Genomic DNA, 13623 nt, shown 5'->3' with positions numbered 1-13623 from the left:
GTTGAAGTTAACTAAAATCTGGGTTCCTTTTCCTCGTTATCAAGTAATGGGTTGCGTGGTAATAAATAATAAAACGTTAGAAGTTTACTTGCTCCATTTCCAGAAGTGAAACCGAAACTGCAGCAAATATCTTGGGTGCAATGCTCCAGCGAAAAAACAAGCATCTAAATCTTCAGCAGCGTTGTACTAGTAATAATAATTGCTGGAGTTCTACGTACCCAAACCATAATATGTTTATGAGGCGTGCCGTAGAGGAGGGCTGCGGAAATTTCGACCACTTCAGGTTCGTAACGTGCATCTAAAACCAAGTACACGAGCCTCTAGCATTTTCGCCTCGTTAAAAAATGCTGGAGCCTTCGTCAAACCTGGGCCCTTTGGGTCAGCAGCCGAGCACCGTAACCGCTGTACCACCGCAGCAAACATAAGCAATTCTGAGAGAGACAAGAAAAGAAAAAAACCGCATTGGGATTCGAACCCAGGCCCCAGCGATTGCGCGCAAACAGCCAGCACGGATGATCCACTCATTCAGCCACAGCGCGCGGCGTCTAGCCCGTGATACGATAGCTATTATAAAGATACTACGGTCAAACTCTCCTTGCAACGCACCTTGCAAGTGCCCCACTTTCCAGAACGGAATGCAAAAGTGAAAAGAGCTGCTTTCTGTTTGCAAAAATGCGCTGTAGACCATAATTCGATGTTTCACAGCGTAAGGAACGAGGACGGCATTGGAAAACACACACAGCGCTAAAGTTACAACTGGCTATATTTTCAAACTTACAGCAATATATATGCGCTCTTCACCAGGAAAGAAAAAAAAGAGTAGAGCAAATGAAGCATACAAAAAATTCTAGAAAAAATCGTAGAAGCCCAAAAGATTTTGAAACGTGATAAAAAAGGCACGAGTGCAGCTTCGCTTGCTCTTTCGAGCAACGAAAGTGAATTTCTGGTGATCGTAAAATATATGTGATATCGATGATGGGTTGTTGTTTCCTGTGACTACAATTTTTTGTACATCAGGCCTGCAATTGTCGCGTGCCCAAAATCACGTAACATCGCACATCGACTTATGTGACTACAATCACGTAACAAATAGCCACGTGACTAAAAACACGTGAAATCGCGTAATTAGTCTCGCGACTAAAATCCCGCAACGTCACGTAACTATTGACGTGACGTGTTGGCGCAAAGAACTTCGGAACAACCGGGTGGTGCGGGGCAACCTCAGCGTCTGCACTGGACTCTAATAAAGATGTACTTTCTCTCTCACGTGACTAAAATCCCATCACGTAACTACTAGTGACGCGACATTTCCCCTTCAGAACCACGCAACAAGTGCGTAGTGTGGGAACCGACCGAAACCTCAGAAGAATAGAATATCCAAGCCTAGCCATATCCTATATACTATACTAGCAAAAACTTTGCACCTCTAGCAATAGCTTGGTATTACTAGCAAAACCTTAGAAGAAGCTAGGTCGAACGCTAGCTCCGCTTTCGGTTCCAGCCTTGCGCGACCAGTACATGCTGCGCACATTTTCATTTACACATGTTTAAAATGGCATCTTATTGCGATACGTTAAGGTGGGCGGCGAGTGCGTGCGAAAAGCTGCTGAATCACAAGATTTTCGTTTTGTAACTGGGAGCACCAGTCCCTGGACTTCCCGAAAGCTTTGATCCACACACGTCATATCACACGGACCTATCCGTTGCAGCGCACAGTGCTTTGTGATGTTAAAGGAGAAGGCATGCTGGTTTTTTTCTGTTCACGTAGGGCGATAGATATGACAAGAGATGAATAAAATCCCAGTTTCACCGCAAGGACGATGCAATGAGTGCGATAGCAACAAATGAAGTAAAGCTGGCAGCTAACTCTTCTAGATCCAGTCTCGCGTAACTCTACAAAATGGTGCTGTAAGAGACCAGCCACTCCAGATAGGAAAGGGATTTCGCACAGTCTCTTCGAGTTGAGAGCGCAGCATGTAGAAGGGTGTATGAGCCGTCCGCTGATGCTTGTCGAGATAGCGATTTTGATTTCATTTATGTTAGGACAAAATCATTGCACTGCTGTTTGAAAAAGAACAAACAATGTTTCCTATTCCTTGATTGGCTTAATTATCTGTTGATTTCATTAGTGTCTAACAAAAAAAACCCCTCGAAAAATTCCCCTTATTTCGTTAAGATTACGACAGACACTTGCGTTAGCCCTAAAGTAAAAGGAATTGCAAAACGTCTAACTTTGTCATTTAATTACTATGCCTCGCTTATCTAAGCTTAGTTCGCTTCCTTTACGTGTCTGAATTGTAGGTACCTGAGAAGATCACAACGACATCATGAGAAGGGAGAAATAAGGTTCCACCACAATACGCGTACGAAAGTTCGAAAGAGCTTTGTTCACCATAACTTGGTCGGGCGTTCTGTTCCTTAGGACGTTTAGGAAAGAGTAAAGTAAGAATTACAAATGTAGATCTGAAAGATCTGATGCGCGTGGAGTGTTTAAACATACACTAAAAAAGTCATATAATAAAGAGAAAAAGAAACGGCAGCTAAAGATTGCAGTCAAAAACCGAAACCGAAACTAATTTTTTTTGGCGGCGACATCTTGAGGGAAGCTGTGGAACTAAAGGCCCAACCGCATGCACGCGATTTTCGAGGGACGGCGACGAGCGACTGCGACAAACGGGCTCCGTCGCGCTGTCGCGTCGCGACGGGAGCACCCACATGTTCGCGACTAAGTGTCACGCTTGCTCGATTGAAAACTATTCCGTGCACACCGGTAAATTGCGAAAAAGAATTACAAAGTAGCTTAATGACAACATGCCAAATTTATAATTGTCTTGTGTGAGATAAGGAAGGCATAAAAGCGTTTCGTGACTCCTTTTTTGCAATCTTATGTTTAACCGCGACAGTGGTATCTACTGTGATCTCCATGGGGCGCCCGGAAGCGTACGCTGCCTACGCTACTACGTCGCACTTTGCAAACTGCGTTATGTTAGGGTTAGTACACGAGGCGCATCTCTACAATGTTTCCTCTTGCAGTCGTGCAACATTTAAGAAAAGCAGCAGCGACTCGTATCGCTGCATTGCAAGGAGAAGGGCCACCTCACAGGACGACGATGTTGACATTGCAGCTAGCTACCACCGAAACATCAAAACGAGCCGTCGATCAAAATTAACGACAAAATACGGCCGCTGCCTCGCTCTCCGCGTGAGATGTGGTTGTAAAGAAGGTAGGCTATAACTTGCATTCCTTGACGTACGCGCCGATTAGAAGCATCAAGAGCAAATTGCATCCGAAGCGAGGATCGGTGGTGCTGCCATGTTGCCGGATATCGTCACGCTCACTTCCGGGCCACAAGCGATTCTTTTTAGTTTTCCAGAAAGCTGCGACGCGACAAGCGACGGCGATGGATGGCCCTCCGCGACAGCAAATACTGTCGCTCGTCGCCGTCGCTCGAAAATCGCGTGCATGCGGTTGGGCCTTAAGTCACGGCTGAAAAAAAAAAAAAACAGCTGATCCGACGCCAGGAATCGAACCGATGACGCGCGGTAATGACGCGCTCCGAACGTGAGCGATAAGCTCACTCTGCCACGGACGACGCGTTGTCTCCTGTGTTAAGCAAGGGTTTATCAATTTACTACAAACATTTGAACGACCGCGCTTCAAAAAACGCGTTAAGGAACAATGTTATGCCAATTGCGGCAAGTTGAGTATGGCTTCAAACGAAAACTGAGTGTCACGACTACATGTGATTTCCTGACCAAAACATAACTTGCTTAGTTTCACGACAGTGACCGTTTTTCTCTCCGTTTTTCTCGAAAAACAGGCCACATTTTTCGCCGTTTCCATAGACTCCCATTGTACAATTTTTAACTGCTCTGGGAACAAAATTGAAGCTTACTGCAACATGATCACTGCAGTCCTCTCGTGCGTTTAGGTTTTCAGAAGCGCTCTGTGGTCTGCGTTTTTCAACATTCGCCCTCACACTTAATTATTCGGGAAAAACTCGCCAGTTCCATTGAAAACGCGCCAGCTTCGCGCCGGGGCCGCCAGGGGCGCTGGCCGTTATGTGTCCACAAAGCTGATAGTGTTTTCGTATTTTCTGTGTTGAAACTGTATCTTCGCGGCGTTAAATTATAAACTATAGGTAATAAAGAAAAAAAATTCGGCTATCTAGGCAGGCTAGCAAAGCAAAACTAGTAGCCTTGTATACATAACTTGCAAGTGACGTCAGTTCCTGTCTTCCGTCCGCCATCACAGAGCACATACGTCTCAGTGGCCGCGCTGTGTTTACGTTTGTGCGCGGATCGTTTGGCGTAGTGCGCGTGTTTTGATTGTTTGCCTTGCGCTTATGACGAGCGAGAATCGTTCAGGACATTATGCAGCCCGCAGTGTCGTCAGTGGTGTCGCATGTAATGGTTGAAACAACTTTTCACGAATATCCTACAACGGCGCTCTTCGCCGCCTGCATTTTGCGGCGCTCAAACTGCACAGATTTTGTCGCTGATTGCTGCATAAAACCATGGCCCAATAACATGTTTGGCGCGCAGTCGGGGTTCGTTTCACGAAGAGCTAAAAGGGCCTCCCGAAAACCAAGGTGCGATCGCTGTGTTAATTCGGTGCTTCACGTTTCGACAAAAATTGACATCGCGCATAACTCCGTGGTGATACACTCGGCGAAAAGGTGAGGATTCGGAAACATTACTGCCTGTTATGAAGGGACACCGCACACACAAACGTTGTGCAACGTCTGAGGTCCTTCCTGTTTACGCGCGTAGTAAGCCATGTGCTCCGCTTCTCGGACAGCTCTTTCGTGCGGTCGCACGTGTTTGTGATCACGTTTGGCAAACAGTATGTCCCCGCGTCTGTTTCTTCTTCTTCTTCTTCTTCTTCTTCTTCTTATTATTATTATTATTATTATTATTGATTTACACTTCTCGTGCAGCAGAGAAATATCGCACAAATTGCCGCTGCGGCAGCGTTGACGGAAAATGCGAGAGCCGCACAGCTTGAGTCGGTGTCGTCTGCTGCCATGTGCTCGGTAATGGCGGCGCATGCCACGGAATCGTATCCCAGAGTTCCGCGATGTGACGTAGTTGCAAGTTATGTATAGTATAGCATAGTAAGGGGGTCAGAAAGGGAAGTGAGGGTTAGGAGGATACATGTGAGGGTGAGGAGGAGGGAAAGGAGGAGGGGAGAGACTAAAGCATAGACTAGAAAGAAAAAGAAAAAGATTAAAAGAAACAGGTAGCGAAGAAAAGAGAGAGAAAGAAAGGGAAAAAAGAGAAAGATAGAAAGAGCGAGAAAGAGAAAGAAATAGAAACAGACAGAAGAGACAAAAAACACATTGAAAAAATTGACAGAAGAAGAAAAGGAAAGAAAGCGGAAAATAAAGAGAAGGCGGCCCTAATTTTTTTTTTCAAGCGAAGATTGTCATGAGTTACAGATGTCGGTGTCGGCAGCGGCATAGTGAACGAATAGGGCGAATGTGCAGAAATGTAAATCTCCAGTGTGCTCCAGTCACATGCGTATTTGTACGCGCCGTTTTTCAATAAATGATGCTCTCGTGATCGTGTCCTTGTCAGCGATCAGCCATTTCTGGTATGGCAATATGATCTTTTATCGAAGCGACTTGTGATTTCACGTTGCAGCATTTCACTTTTGCCTGGATATATACGCATGACCGTCGTTGTTGCCGGCAGCAACAGAAGTGTCGCGCTGCTAAGCACGTGGGTAAAGGTCGAATTCGACGGCATCGAGGAAAGAAACGGCTAGGAGGGAGCATTGCGCAATGCGATAGACATGAAGACGAGCTTGGCCTCGCACGTTTCAATGAGGTATTCGCTTTATTCTCCTGCGTCGTAGTCCATCTGTTTGGGCGATGCGCTTGCGTCTAATTGCCATGGGCATTCGAGAATTAGGTGCGCTAACGTGTCCGGTACGCCGCACTTTGGACAGAGGTATCCGTGTAGCGTTGCGTAGAGACTATGCATGAGTATTCCGGGGATATAAGCATTCATTTAAAGTCTTTTGGGTGTGGTGCTGTCTTCATTGTTGAGATTTCGGAGAGATGGTGGGTACACCCTGCGTTGCAGCCTGTGATGTTCAAGGATCGCCGAGTAGATGATGGGTACGGTCTCTACCTACGCGGAGGCAGGCCGGTGTATCGAAAGTAGGAGGGGATGGCTCGGCAGACGTGATCGTGGGTCGCACATGTGCCGCATCGTTTCCCTCCAGCCCCTCGTGCCCAGGACATGACACGCAGGCGTTGGGGATCAGAGTGCTTCGGTGTTTCATATATTCACTGCTTCGGTGGACACGCGACCCTCAGCGTAATTTCTGATGGCTGCTTGACAATCGGAAAAGACAGATGGGCGATCGCCACATCTTCCGCAGTGTCGGGGTTTTGCGCGCGGACTGTAGCAGATACTAGCTCTCTGCCCTGATCGTCGCAGACGCTCAGGGCGTAGGTGTTTTTACGGGTATTTGGCTGCGTCGGTGTATGTGGCGTACGGATCTTGCCCATGCCCTTCACCGTGTGGTAAGTCGGGTGCATATTGAGCGGGATTGGTGCTATGCAAAGGGATTTGCGAATGTTCGGAAGAATTCTCTCTTTTCTTTCAATGCCGGTTATAAATATTTCGCATAACCTCGCCGTTGGACAACTAATCTTCCGGTTGGTGTGAGCTGCAGTCGTTCTAATTGGCTGGCTTTGTGCGCTTCGTGAGTTCTTGCCATGTGATGTGCACGCCCATCCTGAGAAGTCTCGTAGTCGACGCCATGGATGGGAGGCCCAGAGCGATTTTGATGGCTTTGCGTATTAGAAAGTTCAGTTTCTCGACCTCTGCATTCTTCAGAGCAATATAGGGACTTGCTGTACGTTATTTGACTGGTGAGGAGCGCTCGCATCACGCGTAACGTGTCTTCTTCTTTAAGGCTACTACTATGATTTGCAATCCTCCTGAGAAGATGTGTAAGCTATGATAGCGCTAGTTGTAGCCGCGGGAGGGTGGCCGCCCTGGACCCGTCTTTGTGGATTTGTAGCCCTAATAATCGTAGGATTTCCACTTTCGCGATGGGCGTTCCTGAGCGTGATGCTACAATCGGGTTCATCGTAGACGAGGGGTCTGCGTCACGCTCTTAACTTAAGGACGAGGTGTTCATACTTCTCAGGAACACAGTGAGGCCGCATTTTTCCAAGTAGCCCTCAATGGTATCTACTGCTTCTTGTAGGCGCGTTTCTTGCATTTCTGTGCTTGAGGCCCTTGTCCATAACGTAATATCGTCAGCATAAAAAGGTGTCGTAGGTCTAGTATGACGTCTACGAGGTTGCGCTGCTAGTTCATGGCGACATTAAAGAGCAACGGCGATATGACCGAACCCTGCGGGTTGCCTTTGCTCAGTATTCGGGTGTTGTCGCTACGGAGGTTGTGTATTCCCACTGTGCTGTGGGTCCGTGACAAAGTTTCTGACATAGTCGTATGTCCGAGACCCACAGCCCAGGGCTTCGAGGTTGCCGAGGGTAGCATTTTTGACTGATGTGAAATCGATAACTAGAATCTAGGATACGCTTCTCGAGCTCCGGTGGTCAACGAGATCTTCCTTCAGTAAAAATGAAACGCGTGTTGCGTTGATAGATGCTGCCGGAATCCGAACATAGTGTTTAGAAAATATCCGTTATCTTCGAGGTATCGCGTTGCCTGTTGTGGACCATGTGCTCGAAGAGTTTGCCAACGCACGAGGTAAGGAAAATTGGGCGCAAATTCACAATGCTGATTTGTTTGCTGGATTTCGGTATCATGGGGATCGCCGAGTGCGTCCAGGCAGCCGAAGTTCTCCTTTCTCCCAGCATTCATTGAAGTACTGGAGTAGGGCTGCGATGGCCTGCTGCGAAAGATTCCGGAGATGTTTATGGCTGATCCGATCGTTACCCACGATAGTGTTCCTGGTGAGCCTCGATAGTAATACAGAAATCTCAGCCAGAGTAATTGGTTGGTGAAGTTCTGGTTTTGGTTTCCCACCGTACGCATTGCCGTGTGCTGTCGTGTTATCGGATGGGTCGCCGCACAGCCTCTTCTGAAGTTCTTGAAGGAGATTTTCTTCCCAACCGGCGTAGTTTTGCAGGAGCCGACAGAGGTGGTGTCGCAGTTGCGTCCTTGTAGGACCGTTGCCAAGGGGTATGTGCAAGATGTGCCACGTTGTCTTTGTTCTCAGAGTTCTCTGGTGTGTGTCGCAGAATGCGGGCCAGTTTGGAATTCCTAATGTCTTCGAATATGCCTGCGCTTGCTCTCGGTGAGGAGGGCTCTTCGCTCTTTGAATTTCTTGTTTAGCTTCAGTCTTTTTAGTCTCTTGAGAGGAACTCTTCTGGCTTCCCAGAGGTGGATGAAGTGTATGTCGACGGCTGGCACTTCTTCGTTAAGCTTTATTCTCTTCGCATGCCGGACTGCCGTGTCGAGGACTTCCTTGAGCCAGTTGTCTACGTTATCGATGGTGGTCTCGACATTTACCTCGTTTCGGAATAACCTCCACTCCGTTACCCGGGCCGTTCCAACTCTGGCTGCCTCGCGAGTGTGCGCCACGGTTAGTTGGAGGTTGTGATGGTCCCTGCCCATGGTCAGAGTGAGTCTATGCTGTTTATCAGTGTCGTGCACTCGAGTGCCTTCCTTCGTGGTGGTCTGGCATCTCCAGACCGTGTAGTCCCGAGTAGGGGCGTTGAAGTCTTCCACTACTGTGTTTCTTAATTTATCAATCAAGGTTGTCAAATTCTGAAAGGTGGTCCCTTGGTGGGCTGTATACGCTCGCTACGGAGAGGCTCTTGTGCTATTTCTTTTCCGGTATGACTTCTACGAATGTGTGTTCGATCTGTGTGATGACTCGTTCCAAATCCTGTAAGGTGAGGTTCTTCTTGTTGAGGATTGCCGTGCGTTTTGCTTGTATAGGGGAGTTGTATTCTAGTAGCCGGACATTTTGTGTGTTTGGCTTTTGCATAGCATGACATCTGGTGGGACTTGCTTGACAAATTCTTGTAGCGCAGCATGCCTTGGTCGGTAGGAACGACAGTTTCATTGCCATATGTGGAGAGGTGAGAGCGCACTTGTCATCCTGTGATTAGGAGCCGTCTTCTTCGCTTGGTTTTTGTTCCCTGACGCACTCACGGGTAGTGAAAGTAAGCGAGATGTGCTTCGGCCGTTTGCTCGAGCGGTCAAGTAGCCTAATGTCATTTAGTGAGGTGTTAAGGTGCTCTTTAGTTACGTAGGTGTTCTTCACGTAGGCTATGAAGTTGCTTAGCTGTGGCGCAAGTCCATAGACCTTGCGTCAAGCGTGGTAATCTTGTTGACAATACTTGCGGTGCTGCCTGGACGCTTTTCTCAATTGTGTCCTGGGTCATCTATATCATACTTTCTTGGAATACTTGGAATCTTGCGTCAACTATTGTTTCCACATCTGTCTTGGGAAGGGGAGTACCCGGGTTTCCATCGTTCTCTTGGACTTTCGTACATATCTGCTGCAGCCTGTCATTTAGTTTCCTTTGCTCCTCGCACTTCTGCTGAAGCCTGTTGTTGTTTCTGTTGGCCTTGGATCAGCTTGTTGATGAGGGCCTGTTGGCTTTGTAGTTGACTGTTTGGATTATGCAACGTGCTTTGTTGAACTTGTGCCCTATTTTAGAGATTTTAGAGACCCCGTAAGGCTGCAGTTTCGCTCAGTGAGGATTTGGAACTGTTGGAAGGTTTTGATCCACTCGATCAGCTTGCCACATCCGCGTAGCGCACTCGTTTAGGCGGGTACAATCGTGATCGTGATCGGTAAGGTGATCGGAGTGTAGATCTAGATCTACCGCATTTCGGCGCACTGCCGGCACTTCTCCTAAAGCTTGTGGTTGGGCTTCCTATTCCCGGGAATTCTTCGGCGCCTGTGTTGCTGTCGTATGTTGAATGGCGACGGGTTGGGTTTCAGTCTTTTCTTGCAATCTTTGCTTACGGTTTCATGCCCTTCTCCGCATAACTTCACGGGCGGGTTTTGGACTCACGGTCCGATAGTTGGGCGGGTTTGCGACATTTGTAACAGAAAGCTGACAGTGGTATTGGGCAGACATCCTGGTGGTGTCCCGTGTTTCCGCTTGTCCTGCAGTATTGCACCGACTTGCGGTGGGTCTGCGTCGGGAGTGGAGAGAGTGGAAGTGGACGTAACAAGGAACGTGCGGTCCCTTGAAAAAGAAAGAAAGAAAGAAAGAAAGGAAGAAAGAAAGAAAGAAAGAAAGAAAGAAAGAAAGAAAGAGAGAAAGAAAGAAACTTGCCCCCATTTTCCCTATAGGGTAAGGGCTCCTGAATCCTTTTTTTTTACTCAACGCACTCATAGCCCCGACCACATGAGAAAAGCCCTTCAAGATCTTAACCCACATGTTCCCCTTCTTGCAGCCTTTTTCTTCTTCGTAGGATAGCCAACCAGACGGGTTTCTAACTGACATCCCCGCCGTCATCCCTCTCAAACTCGGTTATTTTATATTCAAACCGAAGAAAATAAAGTTCGGATGTCCGACAATGTGTTTATATACAATCGGTGAGCGAAGGTATACATTTATACAGCTGTTAAAGGAAGAACCACCGACAAGGTCCATAGTGAAAAGCGGCCCAAGAATAAATAGAAACTTCGGACGCTATTAGGCGTGACGTCTTACTGTCGCAACGCAGTGCTTAATTAGGCTGAAGTGGCCCTCCCTCTTAAAAGTTCCCATCAAAAATGGCTTCCACGACCACACTGACTGGCAGGCAACCTCAGAGGCTTCGTTCCAAAAACTCAAGCAAACAATTGTCTCAGCAGCCGGCCCGCGATGGACTTACATGTCCTGGCTCTCATTATGTATTCGGACACACAATCACCCCTTCCTACGAAACACAGAACACGATGCACGTGCCACCACCATAGGCCACCGCGATGAGCGCTTCGTCAAACACTCGCTGCGTCACTTCTGGTGAGGGATTATGGCCGAAGACAGTGCATTCGCGTTCCTCGACCTGTCGTTACAGGAAACGGAGCAATTAGCACCCTGCCCGTTCGCTTCGCCTACTCCGCGCCGACACGCCGCCTCGTTAGTTGTACATTAGTACCTTCTTTGCTTCCCGTCGCCGTTCCTCTGTCTCTCTTATTGCGTCACGGCCCGTGTGGAGACGGGAGAACGGGCGGCTCTCGCGCTTCCGTCATCGCCAATGCTGCCGTCGCGGCAGCGGGCAACGGCGTCGCTGACGGCTCTTCCCTCCTCCTTCGCTACTCTCGCCGCATCCATGCAGCGCCAGCGCCGGCCATGCTCGGACGGAGCGCGCCTCACTCGCTGCTATCGCCGCGGACCAAGCGGGCGCACGCTCCTTGCGCCGCAGACGCTCCCACCGGTGGTCCCATCGGAGATCGAGTAACTTTCGCGCTCGGCTGCGGCCGTTCCAGACCAGTCGCCAACGGTGTCTTTGAACGTGAGTAGGAAGAGACAGCGCTTTGTGGCTGACGTTGCGTGTTTTTTTTCCCCTTTCATGTCAGCTGACAAAAGTTTTTTTTTCTTTCTTTCTTTCCTGTGCGCGCGAGTATGTGTTTCTTGCGTCGCTTAGTCGTGGATTTGCACATACATACGTATTTTTGTCTTGTAAGTAGACTTCTTCTATCATGAAAAGTAAAGAAAAAGAAAACACATAACAATGGCGAACACTCTTCTGAAAACGTAACGGTATTTTCACATTGTCAGTAGAAAAGTGCTAACTTTGGTAGCTGCGAAAAAAAAAAAGAGAAAGAGGAAAAGTATGAAGGTGGTGTAGCTTTTTGGCGCTTTGTATTTTCTACTTACCGTAAGTTTTCTTTTTCGCTTGTTCCTAGTTAATTCAATTCTCCAAATTTAATATTATCGAGAAATATGATCCAAACGGGAGTTTTCAGTGAAGCAACATAATCGCAATGTGTCGACTGCTTTAAAAACTAGCAGCTAAGTTATGAAGCAGAATGAACTTGGTCAAGCGTAGTGTAGCGGTCATTATTTTTAATGCCACTTCTGGATTACCCTAATGCATTCGTTCGTTTTTTCGTAAAGTGGAAATATTTGGTGTGTGCCACGGAGAAACTTCGCCACTCATATATGCATGCTTGTGTTTCACTTCGCGTAATGCGGTTTACGAGTTTCTGTAGAGTCTACAATAGAAAGTGGAGAGCTGCATTTATTCTTGTCGCAGCGACGAGCTATGTGGCATATCTCTTCGTTGGAAAAAGAAAAAGCAGCTCACGTAACTGCTTCCACGCATGCCATCTTCAATGTTTATTTGGTATAATACGCTGTCTTTCTTGCACCCTGTCGCGTTATATTAGCCCATACTGTGGTGTTGTTTCAGTGATATATCTTTTTTAATGATTTCGATTCGAGCGGGCAATTACTATCGAAAAAAAAAAACAATTCTTTGAACTCAGGTAAAGTATATACGAGGGATGAGCAAAAGCGCACAGAGCTGCATTCGTGCCATACTTCAAATAAAAGCCCGCTGTAATAGGCTTCTGCGCACTCTTTAAGGCAATAGAAACAAATCGGCGCGAGTGATTAAACAGATTAGCAAGCGAATTTTTCCGGCGTCCTCAATAATTTGCTCTTACATTATTTTTAATGCCAAGCGCGCGGAGACGCGCTCTGCAGGACTTGACTAAAGTTTTCCATCCATCCGTCCATCGAAATGATCTGCGCTTATATTAGTTCTAAAACTATGCGAAAGTGCGTTGTAATGAACTTAACACTGATCAACACGATTCCTTCGTATAGCAAAGAGGGTGGGTCATGCAAGTCGAAGTCCACGTCCTCAGTGAATTCCTTCGGCTGGCGCGCAATTTACCACCGTCCTTTTAGGAAAGCAAACTCATTGTGAGCGCTCAATCAAGTTAACTTACCAGTCGGACAGCGGCTGCACTGCGAACTGAATGAGTTAAGTCAACAGTGGGGGTTTTAGTTGGCACAAACGCGCGAAGTTCGCGCCCTCGACATGCCGGCTTTAATGACCGGAGTTCGAAAGAACACGCGAACGCTTATTATCGAACGCTTATTATGTTTCCCGAGGTCGGCCAACTGTGCGTGTTCAGCGAAAGAAAAGACCATTAATAAGACAAGGTTCAAGTGAATGCAGTGCGCGTGTGTGAACTGTAGCCGATCGTTGTTGTATTTGTTTAGTTATAATTAATTATTTACCTTTTTATTTATAGACTCTAACAATGTGCAAGGGGCTGTAGAAGGAGTGGGTAATATAAAAAAAAGTTGTATAGAAGGATGGCTAGTGGGAGGTGTTGGAAACGACAAAACAGGTTATAAAGACATGTTCAAGAATGTCGTGGCGCAGGCAAATAAACAAATGCACAACATATTTGAAGCGACAGCAAAATGGAAGAGCTAGGTTGCTTTTGCGCGGTCCGTTCTGCGACCCATTCCCTGCTAAGATGCCACGGCGAGTAAGTGCACACTCTTTTTATTGCCACTTTCAACTTGCAGTGCAAAAACTTCGAACGACATTTTTGGCCCCATAACCTGGCTGGCTAGTGACGGGACCAATCCTTAGACATAGCCGTATAACTCAGCAAACGGTACCAAGAATGACAAGAAGAAACAGGTATACATACAT

The sequence above is a fragment of the Rhipicephalus sanguineus genome, chromosome 7, assembly GCF_013339695.2.
Source record: "Rhipicephalus sanguineus isolate Rsan-2018 chromosome 7, BIME_Rsan_1.4, whole genome shotgun sequence".
Classification (NCBI taxonomy): Eukaryota; Metazoa; Arthropoda; class Arachnida; order Ixodida; family Ixodidae; genus Rhipicephalus; species Rhipicephalus sanguineus.
This window is presented reverse-complemented; position numbering follows the sequence as displayed.